The sequence below is a fragment of the Triticum aestivum genome, chromosome 3D (assembly GCF_018294505.1).
Source record: "Triticum aestivum cultivar Chinese Spring chromosome 3D, IWGSC CS RefSeq v2.1, whole genome shotgun sequence".
NCBI classification, from domain to species: Eukaryota; Viridiplantae; Streptophyta; class Magnoliopsida; order Poales; family Poaceae; genus Triticum; species Triticum aestivum.
The window spans coordinates 424,384,245-424,397,087 of record NC_057802.1 but is presented as its reverse complement, the minus strand read 5'-3'; the positions used below and the strand labels follow the sequence as shown (position 1 = coordinate 424,397,087).

At 42.3% G+C, this 12,843-nt stretch overlaps 1 long non-coding RNA gene across 3 annotated transcripts; it reads left to right on the top strand.

Annotated features, from left to right (window-relative positions):
- Nucleotides 1–7,249: 7,249 nt before the first annotated feature.
- Nucleotides 7,250–11,290, top strand: LOC123079338 (uncharacterized). 3 transcript variants are annotated; one of them, XR_006437929.1, is made up of 3 exons: nucleotides 7,250–7,485; nucleotides 7,636–7,663; nucleotides 8,029–11,290. It is a non-coding gene; the product is annotated as an uncharacterized lncRNA (long non-coding RNA). The 3 variants fall into 3 exon arrangements; XR_006437928.1 differs by lacking the exon at nucleotides 7,636–7,663; XR_006437927.1 differs by having other exon boundaries at nucleotides 7,250–7,663.
- The last annotated feature ends 1,553 nt before the right edge of the window (nucleotides 11,291–12,843 follow it).

Below are 12,843 nucleotides of genomic sequence, written 5' to 3'. Positions count from 1 at the left end.
TACCTGTGCTGTCGTAGAAGTGTTCCATGACATTACCAAAATTATCATCACGGAAGTGTCCACTTCCATGACGATAAATCGCGCATCACAGAAGTGCTTTCGTCAAGGGTGACCGACACGTGGCATCCACCATAACGGAACGCCGTTAAGCTATCGGGTCCGGTTTTGGACCCGATAACCCGTTAACAGCCCCGACCAATGGGGATTTTCCATGTGTAAAATCATCATTGGCTGGAGGAAACACGTGTCGGCTCACCGTTGGGACAGATGTCATCCACTCATTGGACCCAAAGCGCCTATGATACGTCGACACATGGCACGACCCAATAGAGGCCCATTCCTGTGAAAAGGCCGGCCCGATTGACTTGGTCAAAAGGTGGCGGGCCGGCCCACGGCAAGCCTGTTAACGGCCTGTTCGCATATAGCCCATTTACAGCCCGCTAACCCAGGGCCCAGTAGCGTCATCTGGGCCGTCCAATATAATTCCAGCCCATTTTAACTTCCGGCGCATGTATGGCCCATGGCGTCTTTTGGCCCATATGAGGCCCTTAGTAACCCTCGGCCCATTAACGGCCCGTGGTAAAACTGGCCCGTAATGAACAGTGTATCACTTTATACCCATTAATGGCCCATTATTCCGTTGGGCCGTTTCCATCCCATGTTATCTTTCGGCCTTCTTAGGGCCCATTTATGCTTGGGCTCATTTCCAGCATTAGTTTACTTTCGGCCCGTTACTGTCATTTTCTGCTTGTGGGCCAAATACAGCCCGTGGTTACAGTCGGCCCGTTTGTGGCCCGTTAATACGTTGGGCCGTTTTCATAGCGTCATCAAATACGGCCTATTAACGACGGCCCGTTATGGTCGGCCCATGAACGAACGATTTCAACTCTAGCCCATTTACGGCCATAATGTGGTCTGTTATTGGCCCATGTTTGGCCAACCGATCATACGGCCCGTAGAAGGCCCATTGTGTCTACGCCCCGTAGAAGGCCCATTGTTTCTACGGCCCGTAGGAGGCCCATGTTAACTACAGTAAATATGTAGCCCATTGTTAATGTGGCCTAGTTTTAAAAAATAGGTTATTCCGGCCACTAGCAAACCGCGGAAAAAGAACTGCACTAACTACAAGAAAACAAATAAACAAGACAACGGAAATAAATAAGCAAGCAACTTACGCTAGGCTATCACGGCTATTACACATATTACATCCACTGGGCATCAAAGTTTGCCACAAGTGCAAATATAGGGAACAAAGCAGCATATAAACGCCGCAGCAAAACAAGTCCAGAACTGAAACCACTTCAGAAGAGCTCAAGAAATAATATCCTGGGTACCCATAATGCTGGCAAGATGCTTAGCAAGCTTATTAACTTTCTCTTGTTTGGCGCTTAAATCCTCCTGCACTTGCTGTTGCACCAGAAAGTATGCATCTGAATTCTGCAGGGACTTCCTCAGTCCTTCGACTTCCTATCGCATAACATCTGATCGATGTATTTCAACTTGAAGTTGAGACTCAAGAAGCCGAACTGATTCAGGCAGCGAGTTTGAAGAGCTGGTGCTAGCAGTAGTAGCCAGTAACTCGAACACTACATCAAGACAGGACTTTGGGGTTGTCTCAGTGTCTTCAATATAGTTTTTATCAGCTTTCTTGGAGAACAACAGGGATGTCTCACTATCTTGAACCTTATCTGCATTACTTCCTTTACCATTGCATAACGGGGTACTCTTCTCCAATATTTTATCCGCGTTCTAAAGGAGAAACAAACAAACACATCACATGTTTACAATGTAGTATATGAAACTCATTTTGGTAAACCGGTTCAGTAGTAAGGTTGACAGGATAACAGCATGAAACAAACATATATCTATGTAGTATGGTCAATGTATGGTCTATATCATTCTAGTTTATGTTGCCAAATCAATATAGATACAATTCGAATCATATCTATTTAAGACAAAGCAGCATAGACAGAATATAAGTGTGGGAAACTACACAGCAATAACAACACTTGTAATGTGCATGGCATGAGAACATAACTGTTTATTCAATTGAAACTGAAATCAACATAGAGCAAGTTACAACAGCAAACACATTAAAGAAACAGGTTTAAAACATACATGTTGTGCCATTGGAGTTTCAGTTGCATCCTTCAAATTTGAAATTAGTTGGTATGAGTAAATACAGTGATGCAAGAGCAAAGTAGTATGAACCATAGCTACGGAACCTGACCTGAGAACAATTCTTCTTCTGCTTTAAGCGTTGACTTGGGGTTCGGAGTGGTGGTCCTCGTGCTTTGGGCACTGCAGTTGCCTTACTAACTGCTTGTGTTTGGGTGCTCTGTGGTGGAGACGGTGCTGTGCCAATGAGAACTGGGTTACTATCTGCTGGGGTTGGGGTTAGAAGGGGTGTAGCTGGTTCTCTGTCCAACTGGGTAGGCGTACAATCTGCGTGAGTCTGGGTTATGTGTGGTGGGGCTGGTTCTTGGGCAAGTACAACCGTGGTTCTATCTCCATCGACAGGTAGCACGATCTTTTCTGAAGACCGTGTTTTTACTCCCACAGATACTGCCATCACCCCCTCCAATTGAAATGGCTGATAAACAAGAAAAGTAATTGAATGTACAGACATTGTAAGATAGACAGGTGCAATGGATAGTAGGGAAGAAAACAGGGCATGAAATAATTCACATTTATGTTGTCTAACCAAACAGAATAGCAAGACATAATTTCAAATATATGAGGGCTAATTAAACAGGATAGCATGACACAATTTCACATGTATGATGGCTAACTAAACATGATAGAATGACATACTTCAAAATATGATGACTATGTAAACATGATGACATGATATAACTATATTATGTCTTTAGAAAATGGGTTGGCATGCCATAATTCAGATACATGCTGTCTATGTAAACATCATGACATGATATAATTCAAATATATGATTTATATACTAAGAAAGTGAGCAGAGGGCAATCGCATATATGATGTGTCAACTAAGGAGATGGCATTCAATATCGTGTATGTGATGTAAAAACTAAGCATTGCAATACAACATATGGATGATATGAGTAATATAACCCTTCCAAGTTTGAGCATACACCTCAGGGGGATAATAGGACTGGTCATCTGCCTCTGAATCCTCCTCTGAAGAGCTATCTGTAACCAGCAACATATCTGCTTCACCAGGTAGCATTGTCTGCTCTGAAGACCTTGTTTTCACTCCAGATTTCTCCATCACCAATTCAAATGGCTGATGCACAGGAAGAGCAGTTGAATATACAAACATTGTCGACAAAAGCAATGAGAAATACAAAAAAAAGGACGGCATGATATAATTCACATATATGACGCTTGGCTAAACAACATGGCATTGCATAATTCACATATATAATGCCTTGCAACAAGATAGCATTGCATAATTCACATATATAATGTCTTGCAAAAAGATGGCATTGCATAATTCACATATATGGTAATTAGACACTAAACAGGTGGCATTCACACAAATCATGTCTAAACTAAGCAAATGACATAGCAATGCAAGATACCATACGCACGATATGAGCAACATAACCCTGCCAAGTTAGAGCATGCACCTCGGGGGGGAATAGGACTGGTCATCTGTCTCTGAATCCTCCTCTGAGGAGCTATCCGTAACCAGCGAGATATGCGCTTCGTCAGATAGCATAGTCTACTCTGAAGACCTTGTTTCCACTCCAGATTTTTCCATGACCGTGCCGAATGGCTGATGCACAGGAAGAGTAATTGAATGTACTAAAATTGTTGACAAATTTAACACGTAATAAAAAATGATGTCATGGTATAATTCACATATAAGATGACTGGCTAACCAGGGTGGCATTGCAAAATTCACATATATGATGCCTGGCTAAACAAGATGGAATTGCATGATTCACATATACGATAAAGAAACTAAACAGATGGCATTGACACAAAGCATGTCTAAACTAAGCAGATGACATCTTTGATGTATACAGTAAGCAATGCAAGGCACCATATGCATGATATTACCAACATCAGCATGCCAAGTTAGAGCGAAGACCTCATGGGGTAAATAGGAGTGGTCTTCTGCTTCTGAATCCCCCTCAGAACAGTTATCTTCCTCTTGATTACGATCCGAAATGGGTGGAGGGGGGCTGCCTTTGCGCCCACCATGGAGCGACGTCTGCATGAAATTTTATTGCCACGCAAGGCTCATCTCTTTTGCTCTACATGTTCAGTTCTATTGTGTACAATAACTGACATGCATAGGAATAAAACATAGTGGGATTATGTAAGGAGTGCATACACAAATCCAGAGTGGAGGTAGCAAACTGTGGATAGACCCAAAACCAATGATAGCAGGCAGATAATAGCTTTAGTTAAAAATACAGATAATGACTCCTTTAATGTTTGTTTGCACCCAACATGAAACTCATAGCAGACACCCGAGATTAACCAGATAGTAGACAGATAGTACTGATTGCTGCCCCAATATGTACCCTACAACCATTTAAAAACTCAAGTTTCGGCATAAGTTTGGACCTGAGTCGGAGTCTAATAGGTGAACATGACGATAAAGTAGCATGTCATCATATTAAGCGATGCATAACGTAGGTAGTACTGATTGCTGCCCCAATATGTACCCTACAACCATTTAAAAACTCAAGTTTCAGCATAAGTTTGGACCTGAGTCGGAGTCTAATAGGTGAACACGACGATAAAGTAGCATGTCATCATATTAAGCGATGCATAACGTAAGCAGACACGGAAGAGTGCGACCTCTCTTGCGGACCCGTGTAGTCCTCAAGGTCATCTGCTCAGTTGATGATGGTAATACAGTTGTCGTGGCTGCCGGCGGCAGGGAAGAAGATCTGAGGCGGCGAAAGACAGTCTGGAGAGCGGATCCCTGCTGTGGTGAACCCTTCCGTCGTTGGAGCAGCTGAGCTGGGGTGAAACACAGCACCGCAGGAGCAGGACAAACCAGACAAGGTTTTCTTTGACACATATCTGTAACAGAAGTAATTGTGTAAGGGCTTGTTTGAATTTGAGGATTCTAACAATGCAGGGATAGGAAATAGACAGGAATAGGATAGAAATGCACGTGCAAAACAGAGAATTTAAAAACACAGGATTTCTGCCAATCTGGGTGTTGGTTCACAAGAATTGGAAGATCACAGAATGCAAAGAAGCATCGTGAGATTAAGTCAAACCACAAGAAGTGTACAACCTCTTTGGCGAAGCCATGTCAATCTCAGCGTGATTGGGTTGGCCGGTGAGGATGCTCCAGCTGACTTGGCTGTCGGAGGAGGGGAAGAAGATTTTAGGCCTCTGGAGATGGAGCCCGAGGTACTGCTCCGCTGTGATGGAGGGTTTCGCCGTTGGAGCAGCTCTGGTGAGTTGTACGACGCCGAGGCTGAAGCAGGACAAGAGAGACAACGTTAACCTGAGTGAAATTCTAATAGCATCTCCAATAGATGACGTAAAATACATAACCACAAAGTGCTAGATGTATACATCAACCGCTCATCTATGAACTTAACTGTTGAAACTGAATTTAACTGTCGAAACTGAACTTAACTGTCAAAACTGAATTTTGCTGTCGAAACTGAATTTTACTGTCGAAACTGAGCGCACTAGAGGTGAGGCTACAAGTCAGTCGACAGACTTTTTCATCTCTGGTCAGTCGATTTTGCAGCCGTTGGATACGAAATCAAGGGCCTGTAGTTCATCTTCAACCTCCACCCCCTGAGCCGCCAGCCACCACCGGCCAAACAGCCGCCCCTCGCCGCCCGCGGCCGGCGGTGCGCCGCCCCGAAAACACTCCCCACCGCCAGTCCGCCGCCGCCCTGGCCATCCCTGTAGGCCCCCCTGTGCCGAGATTTTTCTCCGGCGATCCCCACGCCACCGCCCCACCACCGCCGTCGACCACCGCCCCCACCCTGAACCCTAAGATAGATAGTGGGGTACCTCTCCGGCGATCCCCCTCCCCGCTGTGGCTGGTTCTTCCTTAATTCCGGCAAGCCCCCTCACCCCCTGAAAATCGACTGACCCAAAAGTCGATTCAGTCGACTGAAGTGTAGCTAAATCGGAGCAGCATCGCAAGCAAGAGCAAGAGCAAGAGCAGCAGCGCGAGCAAGAGCAAGAGCAAGAGCAGACCAGGCAGTGGACCGAGAGCAAGAGCACAACAGCAGCGCGAGCGAGAGCTAAAGCAGCAGCAGCTCCTACTGATGTGGACGTCGCCGCCGAGGGAGCGACGCCGTGGAGGAAGTGGCCGGCGACGCCGCTGTGGATGGAGCCGCGCCGTGTCGGCTCGGGACCGAGCGCCGGCAGCACCGTGAGATCGAATCAAGAAGAAAATGCGGCGATTAGTGTACAACCTCTTTGGTGGCGCCGATTAGGCCGCAGCTTCATCCGAGGAAACGGTGATGATGATGCTCTTCCGGTGGTGCAGGTGAAGACGGTGATGTGGGAATGGAGGTGGCGCGAAAGACGAGGGGAACGTCGGGGCAGCTCCTTGGAGGTGGAGGACGGGATGGCTGAACTGGCGGGACGACCAGATCGACGACGGATCCTCATCCGGTATGGTGGATGAGAGACGTCGAGGTGTTGCTGTGGACGACGTCGTCGGGGAAGAGGCTCTGGCTGGGTGGCGAATGGAGGAGGGTGTGGGGTTTCGCGGGTTTTGCTGGCCTCGGTGTACGAATGGGTGAGCGGATGGGATGAGAGTGGGGAACCATGGCTTAGGGACGCGCTTGTCCGAAATGTGGGGTAAGTTACGAAAGTATCCCCACCGATTTGAGGCGGTTCTTTCGGTTCAGGGGTATCACGGGCATTTCGCGTGTCGGGATTTCATAGGAGGTGGGAGTTTTCGCGCGTGTTGTAATTTTGGAATAGTAAGGCCCGGATTGAGATGGAGGGAGTTGTTGGAGCATAACGAGACAAAGATCTATCTATCTATCTTTCTATCTATCTATCTATACCTCTATATCTATCTATCTATCTATCTATACCTATACTAATTACAGACTCCCTGTAAATTCACACGTTAATCAGTAATTAATAGCCGTTTATCTGATGGGACCGAATTATTACGGCGGGGATCGATCCATATAATCCTAGGGCGAAATTGCCATGCCAATCAGAAAATTTTGCGAAATCATCCATCCGATCCCTATGTTATGTATTCTATATAGCCATCGGATGAATCCCAGCTGGGCAAACTATTACACACGCCTCCTCTCCTTTTATAATACAGAATAAAAAAAAATATCTGCTCCATTGGCCCGTCTTCGCCTCCGCCTCCATTGTTTCTCCTCGGCTGCTCTCCCTGCCCTAGGCGGCGCTCCCATTCATGGCCGGCGACCCGTCTTCTCCTCCGCCTCCATTGTTCCTCCTCCGCTGCTCTCCATGCCCTAGGCGGCGCTCCCATTCATGGCCGGCGAGCAGAAGCTTCAGCCTCCGTCGCGCCCCAAGGTACTCCGTCGCCGCGCGCCTAGCCGGCTCCCTTTCCCTCTTTGTTCTCCGCTGCAGGTCACCGGCCATCCGTGCTGCAACCCAATCTCTTCTCAATCCCGCCCCTGTCAAATCTTTAAATCTCCTCTTATTTCAACTTTTCATATCCAGGACCGCACTACCGTAGTGATGATCCCAGGTAAGCCATGTGCGTTTCTATTTTCCATTAGATTGATGTGCCCCTTTGATCTAGAAAAAGATGCCGGATCTGCGTGTTCTTTTGATCTGAAAAAGGTTGCATCACAATAGCATTAATAATTTGTGTTTTTTTGTGGGGATTAGTAATTTGTGTTTTAGGGCTTTATCTAGGCTTTTGATTTTTGTTGTAACATTAGTATTTTTTTCTCACTATGTCTATTTATCAAACTCGCATTGTTATTCTTGGAGTACCATGTATACAGACCTCTTTTTTGTATTTCATTGCAATGTTATGATTAGTGATGCAATCCAATTTCTCCTCACCCAACCATTAGAACTCTTCTTATTTCAAGTTTTTAAATATAGATGGTTGATGCATCATATGAGGAGGTGTAGTATGCATGATGGTTTCAAGAAAGGAGGCACCGATTGGTACTTGAGGCCGTCAAGTTGAGGAATTACGTTGGACTGGTGGCACCGCAACTTACGATCGAAGCCCTACTCGAGTCCGTCTCCCGTTATTCCTGCCCACCTCCACTGGTAAATCACCCTGCATTGTTAAATCCCTACTCCTCCATCCGTTTAATTCACTGAACCCCTAATAAGTCGGCTTAATCCATCACATCTCATTAACAACAAAAGGCCTTTTTCTATATCTATCTTCATCACTTCTCTGCGTCAGATTATACATTTGGGCGAGTGGGTGAGAACCAGCTAGAATGTGATCTCGCCTAAAGTGGCACCATGCAGCAAGTTTCTGTTAAACTACATCCACATCAACTGCCAACCAGCCAATTTACATTAACTGTTTACACAGGAAGCTTTACACATGTCTTCCCGTGCGACCATTTGTTAGACAACAAAAATAGTTGACGATTCCTATGGAATGAATTTCGACGTTGTATGTTATTTCTTCCGAGTAAACGCTAATTGTTAGATTATCGCATGGTAGTGGTATATATATCTATTAATTCTCTCTTCTGGGATTACAAAAGGCTAAGTTGACATTTTAAGTTTTACAAACTTCCTAGATTTCTCAAAATGATTTCCAATATTGTGTATAATCTATCTTTGGCAGATCTGCAGTAAGATTTTCAAATTGTTGCCCATGCAAAAATTAAGCTAGATGTATGGCGTACTTGAGTTATATAGGTTCTATTTACAGCACATACATGTACCGTGTTTGAAAAGGGATCCAAATCTATGTTTTTTTTATTATTATTAAACACCCATATGAAATTTCCCTGCAAATGTAACCATGGAATCCATATTTCCTAGGTTCGTTCCTGATAATATGATATTTCTTTTGGAGTTCCAGTGTTTAGATTTTAGAGATGCTAACTTATACAAAAATATGTATCAGTGTGCCCTATTAGTGATTTGCATATTTAGAGCGGGGAGGTATATACATTGATAATGATCCGAATATTGTCAGCTAAATATGTTTTTACGAAACTAACAGATTTATGTGTTCCATTGTGCGCAGCAGAATGTTTAGTGTACATGCGTGACACTATATCTACTTCTCCAAATAGTACTCTAGACTAGGAACTGTAAAAACAATATGTGAGAAAACTTAATCACTACCATACTATTTTTAAGTAGGTTGCAAATAGGATATATAGTCCTTATATGATTTTAACTACCTCCAATTCGCGTCATTGATCACATTGTAACTGTTCCTGCTACTGCAGGTTCGACTTGAATTTTGGCTTTTGTACGTATAGTGTTGGTTCGCTTCTCCATAGCTTTCTACCTCCCGGAATCCATCTTCCTATTGCCACATAATTACATCATTTGTTTTTGGGAAATCAATGTATAGATACATTGTTTCCCTCTGCAGTGCACATGCTCTTATATTTGTTTTTGGATTGATTCTTCGATTGATTTCATGCTATGCTTGGATAACTAGATTATCTAATTTGAAATTCTCCAGTCTTTTGTATGTTCGCTTGCATAGACGGCTTAATCAGTTAATCTAGAACCTAAACTGAAGACTAAATATAGCACATATACTTGGTCATTTCTACTAAGAAGATTAATCCACCTTGACTTTAACTTGACTTCCAAAGAAGTTCTGAATGATCAAGCGTTTTTTGGTTTTCAGTAAACTAAAATAATGTTGCACTCTGACAATAATATTCTGATTTTCTAAGTTAACAGAAATCTTTCAATTTCATACCAGTTTTTTTAATCGCGCATTTGAATGATGGCGATATTATCTATTCTCTGAATTCCGCTTGCATGTTTCCAGTTGAAACAGTAACTGAAATTGATAAGTATGCAACGATTTATGCCCTCCAGCATGAGTAAAATGTTGTGGGTTACCATTTCAGATAAGTAACCACTGTATTATTTTCTATGTGTATAATTGACATGTATACATGTTGTCGCTCTGCTTGAACCATCCATCTCCACATTACGCCTGAGACTTCCATCGCAATAATCTATATGTATCCAGGTAGTGTCCAATATGTATACACAAGCTCCTCTCACAGGCCGACTACGCTGATTGTGACTGAGCGTGTGTGTGTGGCTGTGATGTAAGCTTTATCTTGGCCTGAGTATCAGTTCCCTTTTATGATACAATTTTGGATGCTATTTTATTCTACATGTATAGGTTTCTACAGGTCCCACTGGCTGCTACCTTTTAGTGATACGGCAGCTGAATGGCATTCTCACCAGTAGTTCTGTCAAAATGAAATCTGACTGGACTGTATTTTTTATGTGTGTTACTAAGTAGAAGCTGTGATTATTTTCTTTCTAGGGATGGCAATTTTCTAGGCATTAAGCTTTTTGAGACGTTAAGGTCTCTCATAATTAATTAGCCTTTGTAAGGTCTTTTATGTGTAAGCCCATTGCAGTAATTGGTTGGAATTCTTTGACATGTTTTATTCAAATGTCTGCTTAAATTAGCGTCGGATGCCCCCTTCATTGATTACTTTTTTGGGTATGAATTATTACCATAAGAAGTACTCCCTCTGTAAAGAAACATAACAGTGTTTAGATTACTACTTTAGTTATCTAAACGCTCTTATATTTCTTTACGGAGGGAGTATATTGGTTCTTCAGTGTTTCATTCTTACAGTACACAAATTATATTGTTTTACGTTGGTCATTTCTCACTCTGCAGTCTGTATCTTTTGCTTCATAATTCATCTGTACACAAGATTGATGCCCAGAAGTTTCAGCCTTCCGTGCTAAATGCCATTCTTTTTTGACTTGATAAGCACCAGGTAACATGGAGTCTTCTCATTTGTAATGGCATAGATATAGGAACGAGCAATTCAGCTTTGCTTTAAGAAAGCGACGCACAAAAGAGAACTGGATATTGTTGTTCAGAGCTAGCTCTGGTCACATGATCATCTATGTATATAGTTTTCAACAAAAGAGAACTGGATTATTGTTACCGAGGGCTAGCTCTGGCCACATGGTCATCCATGTATATAGTTTTCAACAATAAATGTGTCCTGATTGGTACAGCATAATTTGCAATCTTAGTTTCTTCTGATCTCATAATTTGAAGATGAACTGGAGAGGGGAATGTGTACTATGTTCTGAATCTTTCACACTAAGTGTATTTGTGGTATTGATGTACAGTTATTAAGAAAGTTACATTTTCCAGCTATTGTGCTACTGAGAGGATGCATGGCTGAAAATTGCTCTGGCTGGAGTTTTATGTCTTTGTGTCTTTGTGAATGAAGACTAGAGACGCTGACTTGCAGCCACTTGAACACTGTCATTGGGGAAAATCTATATTGCTTATTGATCCAGTCTAGCTATTGCTAGAATACCAATTTTCGTACACTGCATAATACCCATTACTAATTGAATGTTGATTCTGACAACCTTAATACATCCACGATGGTGGAGGCACTTAGAAAAAGGTAAGCTGGAGAAATATAACAGAATCACACGACAACCCCCTTAGCTAATATCATATGGGTTCGGTAGAGGCTGTCCGTCAACAGTGCATTGGTAAAAGTAAGCTGAAGGACTCGGACAGAGTAATGAACTGTGCATGTTAGAGTTTGAAAAAAAGTGTACATATATGTTTTCTATTACAGATCATCTGACTATGTTTTGTATTAAGATTAAATCAAAATGCTACAGCAATACACATTTAGTTACTGTAGTTTTATTTTATTTTACTGGCACTCTCTTCTCCGCAAAAAATAATAATTATGGAATGCATTGATAAGCTATCAAAAAGAGATATACATTTCCTTATCATTTTGCTCGATTGCTCGATGTTCATTTTATAACAAAAAGTTCCAAAAAAAATTTGTTTCTAAATTGCAGAACAAAGTATTGGTTAGTAATTAATTTCAGAACACAAATAAGCATGGAAATTAAGAAGCGCCCAGTTTTCTTGCCCTCACCTACTAATATAATATTTGTTCCCGTATGCATATGTATCTCACTTTTCCAATTGTGTGACATGGTATGCACCCTTGAAGTTGTGCTTCGTAACTGAATGTTTAAATTTCAGTACAACTAGGGTTTTCTTGGTGTGGTTGCATTCATGCAAACAAAAAATTCATTGTGTGCAGGTAATATCCTTCAAATATCACTTACAATAGATGTTTTCAGTCTGTATTCCTTCAAACATCACCTATTTTCTCTCACTCTTTCATGGTACAACAATTAGCAACATCAATCTACACGATAAATAGAGCAGGTAAAAAAACAACAAATAGAGGATGAAATCATGCAAATAAATAAGTCATTATATCCATACATGGATAAATGTCTTTTCATCAACCGTGCTTGGCCTCTAAATTGACATGTGTGTGTGCGTGTGCGTGTGCGTGTGCGTTAGTGCCAATTGCATACATGTGTGTTTGTTTTGAAACGTTACTTGCATTTTTTTAAAACATCATTCTGATGATTGTCAATACTGTTGCACTAGCATGGGAAGTTGTCAAATGAATTCCTACAAAATGGTGCGTGGTTGGCTTTTTGAGCACGTTAGTAAATGAATTGGGCCTTCCACGTGTAGGTTAAATATCACCTGGTAAGTATGAAAATCAGTGAATGATTCATCATTAGTATAATACACTTGGTTATTGATTCAAATACAAATTTCCCGAGTGTAGTTCTTTCATAAGAAACTTTCTATCAATTTCGGCTTGAAAGATATTTTATTCAAGAACGACAGTTTCATGATGCTTGCCCGTG